The sequence below is a fragment of the Manacus vitellinus genome, unplaced genomic scaffold (genome assembly GCF_001715985.3).
Source record: "Manacus vitellinus isolate BGI_N305 unplaced genomic scaffold, ASM171598v3 scaffold_213_pilon, whole genome shotgun sequence".
NCBI lineage: Eukaryota > Metazoa > Chordata > Aves > Passeriformes > Pipridae > Manacus > Manacus vitellinus.
Genome location: NW_021939498.1, coordinates 21400 through 26029, shown reverse-complemented (window position 1 = coordinate 26029; position 4630 = coordinate 21400). Strand labels below are relative to the sequence as shown.

The 4630-nt window shown below is 57.4% G+C and overlaps 1 non-coding gene across 1 annotated transcript; it reads right to left on the bottom strand.

Moving 5' to 3' along the window:
• Positions 1–949: 949 nt before the first annotated feature.
• Positions 950–2736, bottom strand: LOC103757840. Its single transcript, XR_003915778.1, has 3 exons — positions 2617–2736; positions 2221–2328; positions 950–1478 (listed from the first exon to the last, which is right to left on the bottom strand). It is a non-coding gene; the product is annotated as an uncharacterized LOC103757840 (transcript).
• Positions 2737–4630: the final 1894 nt, after the last annotated feature.

Here is a 4630-nt window from a genome sequence, read left to right as displayed (position 1 = left end):
GGCAAGGACCTGACGCTGGTGTGAGGGCAAGGGGGGACCCTCTCCAGGCCTCGTCCCGGGGGCAGCTGAAGGCGCCAGGGCTGGGATTTGCACCCCCAGCTCGGAGCCCACGCGGGGTCGGGGCTCGCAAAGCTGCTCCTTCCTCCCCCTCCTCCTCCTGCCTTGTGCCTTTTTGCTGCTTTTGCTGAATAAATCACCACTTCTGCTCGAAGCCAAAAGCCTCTGATCCCCTGCCCGGAGCCCCCCCCAGCCAGGACCCTCCCCCTGGTTTTCCAGCTGCGGGAAAGGACGTGGAATGTGTGGGGTGGAGAAGCAGCGAGTGGAGCTGGTCCACCAGGAGACCGACCCTCCCTCCTTCTCCAGCACATCCCAGGCGGTTTGTCTGGCTGGTTGTACCTCCCTGCCCTTCCCCTGCCTCCTTCCCTCCCTCCTCCATCCTCACCCTCACCCCTACACCAGCTGAGCAGGGCTGGCTTTCCCTGGTGTTGGAATCCGAGGGAGGTGATGGAGGAGCAAGTGAGAAGGAACCAGAGGAGTCCCCAGGATGCCTTAAATGTGTGTTTATGTGGATTTTAGGCATCACTCAGCCTGCACAGGGTGGGCTGGGCTGGCACAGAGGGGGTCTGGGGTGCCACTGCTCTGTTCCCTGTATCCTTGGCAGACTCCTCAGCAGGAGAATCCCGCTGGATCCAGGAGACATGAACTCTAAAAATCCTTTTTCCAGTGACCCCCAGAGCTGTGAGCACAGCTCTGCTTCCCACTGCTCGACAGGGGATGAAGAAATCCCCCCCTTTTTTTGTTGTTTTTTTGGTTTTTAAAGAACAGGACAGTCCCTTTTCCCACTTGAGAGCCTCCAGCTCTGCACTGTTCTGCTCTGTGCCCTTTGGAACACGTGGAGCCAGGACCCCCCAGCCCGAGGGGGGGAAGGTTTGGAACAGAACTTTCTTCTTGGGGTTTTTTTTTTTGTGTTTTGTTTTGCTTTTCCTCTTCTTTTTATTATTGTTCTCGTTAAAACCGAACCCAGCAACCCCCTGGCACACAGACAGGAAAAGCTCTCCTTGCAGAATTCCTGCTGGACAGAGCTGGAGCGTGCCCACATTCCAGCCCTTCCACAACCACCTCCAAAACACTGAAAGCAAGGCCTGGTTTGGGGGTTTTTTTTGGCTTTTTTCTGAGACATTTCTGTGACCAAGAGGCAGAGGAAGAAACTGGAAAGGACAAACCCAACCAGCCCCTCTCCCTGGGGCAGGTGCTGTGGAAAGGGACACGAGAGCACCTCCCAAAGGCAGGATTTTCCCACTCAGGGAAGGCCCAGAACCTTCTGGACTCTCTACCTGGGCAGCCCCACAGGTTGGGCAGGTTGTTCCTCGCTCCTTCCCGAGGCTGGAGAGCAGAGCTGGGCTGGGAAAGGCAGCACAGGATGGTCTGGAGGAAATCAGGAGCTGGCTGGAGGATTCTTGGCTTGGGGGGCAACAGTGCTGCAAAAAGAAGGGAGGGAGAGTCACGTCCAGCTGCCCTGAAACGTGAAAAATCAGGGCTCCTCTCCAGTAAAACCCTCCTGGTGTTTGCAGGGGAGCAGCTGGGACAAGGACACCTTTGCCACACCAGCCCCTGGGGGGTGTCAGAGCCACCTCTGCACCCACAGCCCCCCAAAAACCAAATAAAAAGGCTCTGGGAGGCCCAGGGTGCGACCCTGCCGGGTAGGAGCTGGGAAGAGGTGGATCCTGAACCAGGAATCTCGTGGCCTCTCTGCAGGGGCAGAGGGGGCTCTGTTTGCTGGGGTGGTTTGTCAGGGATTTGGGAATTTTCTCCCTCCTACTGCAGTGCCAACCCCGTTCTCAGGAGAGACAAACACACCAGAGTCAGACAATCTGTCACAGGATATTTCAGTAGCTGGAGCTCAACTGCAAACACAGAAATGCATCATCCTCCTGCTGCCACTTATTTCTGAGGGATTCTGCCCCAAAAAAGACAGAAAACCGCCCCAAACCAGCCTCTCCCCACCCCTTGCAGCACCACCTCCCTCCAAACACCCTCGGGGCAGCAAAGACTCCCCACATTCCACACCCAAACCTCCCTCTCCCGAGGGGGGGAAATCAACTCTCTCCCAGGGTTATTTGCAATCCCACCGCCGAGGTAACTGCTCTGGAGCGTCCTCCCTAAAATCTTTAGATCCCCAGGGGCTGCTGCAGGCTCTGGAGGGCCCTTTTCCATGGCTACCTCTTGCCCTGGGCGGCGTGGAGCTGCTCCTTGGTGGCGATGGCGTGCCTGAGGAGGCTGTCGATGCTCTTGAAGTACACGGTGCTGTCAGTCATGTTCTTGATGGCACTGGGAGAGGGGGGGGAAAACAGGGGGATGGAGGCACAGGGAATTGCCATTCCCGAGGGTTTCAAGTCCCACAGTCCCCCCCTCCCTGAGGGAGAGGATTGTTGAGAGGGAATCTCAGTTTTAGCTCCGGATTCGCGGAGAGGTGGGAAGAGCTCAGAGCCCCGGAATTCCTGACAATTCCCGACATTTCCCAGCCCACACCCCCCCTCCTGCTCATCCTGGCTCCCTGGGGGTGGATCCTGCTTTTGGTTTCCCCCCTCCCAGGGCTGCAGGGGCGAGCACAGGTACCTGCAGGCGTATTCCACGGTGTAAATGGCTCCCTGGCTCTGCTCCTCCCAGCTCTGCATGTCCGACTGGAAAAGGGGGATGGCAGGGTCAGGAGGGCACTGCCCAGGGTCAGGAAGGCACTGCCCACAGCCCTGCCAGCCCCTCCCAAAAAGGGCTGCTTCCCACTGGGAATGGGGCTCTCTGAAATCAGGGTTTATGGAGGGTGTTTCTGGAAGGGTCGCCGCAGGAATTCGGATATTCCGGCCGAAATTCCCTGGGTTTGGAGGTGTTTTGGCCAGCTGGGAGTCACCCTGGGGCAGGGGGTGAGCTGAGCACTGAGCCCAACTCCCAGTGTTTGGAGCAGCACCCACCCACAGAGTGTTTGGGATCCCAACTCCTGTGGGATTCAGCCCTTAGTCCTTCCCAAAAAAAAAAAATAAAGAGGGAAAAGCTTTCCCAGCGCTCCAAGTTCAGGTTTCATCAGGTTTCTCAAGATTTGCCACTCCAATGTTTTTCCCAGCCATGAATGTCCCATGAATGCTCCCAAACTCCAGAGGCTGATCCCAAGCAGGAATCTGCACCATCTCCTTCCTTTCCCAACTGGAATGAGCCCTGTAAGCCTCCCACAAACTCGGCTCTGCGCCCGGCCAGGCCTGGCCCGGGATGGAATTCCACCCTCACAGCTCCCAAACCAAGGGAAAACCCAACAAATCCGGGAATGAGGGCTGAACTCGGGGGTGCAGCTCCAGGGATAACGATTCCCAAAGTCCTGGAGGAGTTCCTGGGTGCTCCAGAGGGTGTTCTCAGGGGAGCTCCTTCCCCAGGCCATCCTGCTGGAATAGCACCAGAGGGAATCCAGAGGGAATCCAGAGGCCTCTCCTGAGTGCAGGAGGTCGGGAAGGAGCTTGGACTTCATCCAAACCCCTTCCTTGCTGCTCAAAGCCTGGAATGTGGAGCCCAGAGCCCGGGATACAAAAGGAACAAGCCCCTGCATGCCAGGGGCTCTCTGCAGGAGGGGGTCCTTCTGTGCCAATCCACTGGGAACAGGCCTGGGAGCTGCTCCAGGGCCAGGGATTGTCCTGCAGCTCCTCCCCCTGCTCCTGGGCAGGGAGGGAAACAATTCCCTCCACTTCCCTCTGCCCAGGGCACATTCCCTGAAAACTGGGACCATTCTCACAGAAAGGAAGCAAGTGCCAGCTGAGGGATGAGATCCCAAGCCAATCCCCTTGGAATGTGCCTCATCCCCACCTCCAGAGCCCTCCCACAGCGGCACTTCATAAACCATTGGATACTCCAGTGTCCCAATCCGGGGAAATTTGGGAAGCAGGGCATTTAAAGCCCAGGTGAAGAAGGGGCCCTGACAGTGCATCAGCACGGACAGGAGGCAGGGAGCCATTCCAGAGGCAACATTCCTAGTGAACCCTGGCTGGCAGAGCAGGGCTGGCACTGAAGCGCTCCGGAGGAAAGATGGGATGGGCAGTTCACTATCCCGTGGTTCTCCCTCCCCTCCTCTCCCCCTGCTCCTCAATTTATGTGGGAAGGAAAAACCTCTCCCTGCAGGGCTTGTTTTGCTTCCCCTCCAGCTGCAGGGTCGTGGTTGGGAATCCCAAGTTTTTGGCCTCAGGTGTGTGGATAAGATGGCAACGTTCCCTTTTCCTGTTCCAGGGGGATTCCCTCCCTCCTTCCTGTTCTCCCATGAAAACAGGGAGGGATTTAGATGATTCAGGGATGGAGCAGCTCTGCTGTGAGGAAAAGCTGGGAGAGCTGGGATTGTCCAGCCTGGAGGAGAGAAGCTTTGGGGTGACCTGATTGTGGCCTTCCAGGACCTGGAGGAGCTGACAAGGAACATGGAGAGGGACTTTGGAAAAGGGATGGAATGACAGGATAATGGGGAATGGCTTGGATGGGATATTGGGAAGGAATTCCTCCCTGGCAGGGTGAGGAGGGGCTGGGATGGAATTCCCAGAGAAGCTGTGGCTGCCCCAGCCCTGGAAGTGCCCAAGGCCAGGCTGGAGCAGAGAACCTCCAGGGAAAC